Here is a 1,052-nt window from a genome sequence, read left to right as displayed (position 1 = left end):
CTGGCAGCAGATTAGCCTTCCTGCTGCAAACAAGTTGAAAACCAGACAAAATGTATGACACTACCATTTGCAGATTTGGGCAACAGGCAGTGTGGGAATGTGATCCCTCAGAGAAGCTGGGCAAATAGCATGAGCCCTGCAATCTGCCTGGCTTCCTGCCTGCAGGCCCTGGTGCAGAGAGGGGGTCCAGCCGAGAATGGTGTGGTCTCACTCACTGAGCTGAGGAGACAGAGACTAGGATGAGGAGAGGCTGAGGAAGCTGGAATTAGCAGGGCAGAGAATTGAGTAGGCGGTATCCAGGCAGAAAAAGCGGTTCATAAATCTGCATGGGGTCTCCTTGAGTCTTTGGATGAATACTAATGTGCACCTTTTTAGGACAAGACTCCACAGGTCTCGGCAAAGAACAGCAGCAAAACACAAGTACAGGGAGCTTCAGGCACTGCATTCACCAGAGCTCATATGGGGTTGGGAGGCACTCCAGTTCTGGCCAGCCAGAGAGGGCAATCCTCGCTGAAAACCAGATTACAGTCATGTGCCACATAACAACGTTTTGGTCAACAATGGGTGGTACATACAACAGTGGTCCCACGAGATTATCATGGAGCTGAAAAATTCCTATCGCCTAGTGATGTAGTACCCATGTGAAGTCATAATGCAGTGCGTAACCTTTTCTATGTTTAGATACACAAATCCTTACCGCTGTGTGACAGTTGCCTACAGTGTTCAGCACAGTACCATGCTGTACAGGTTTGTAGCCTGGGAGCAATATATATACACACATATACACACACACACACACACATACACACACCATATAGCCTAGGTGTGGAGTAGGCTGTACCTTCCGGGTTAGTGTAAGTGCACTTTATGTTGTTCACATACTGACAAAATAGCTGAACAACACATTTCTCAGAACATATCCCTGTCATTAAGTGACACAGGACTGTAGTTCAATAGAGACTGCAGAAAGAAATGACCTCAGATAAAAGCTTAACAAAGTTTAAAAACAAGTTTTGAAAGCTTCAAGTTTATTATGCACAATGAAATTAAGT

This window comes from Lemur catta, chromosome 9 (assembly GCF_020740605.2).
Source record: "Lemur catta isolate mLemCat1 chromosome 9, mLemCat1.pri, whole genome shotgun sequence".
NCBI lineage: Eukaryota > Metazoa > Chordata > Mammalia > Primates > Lemuridae > Lemur > Lemur catta.
This window is presented reverse-complemented; position numbering follows the sequence as displayed.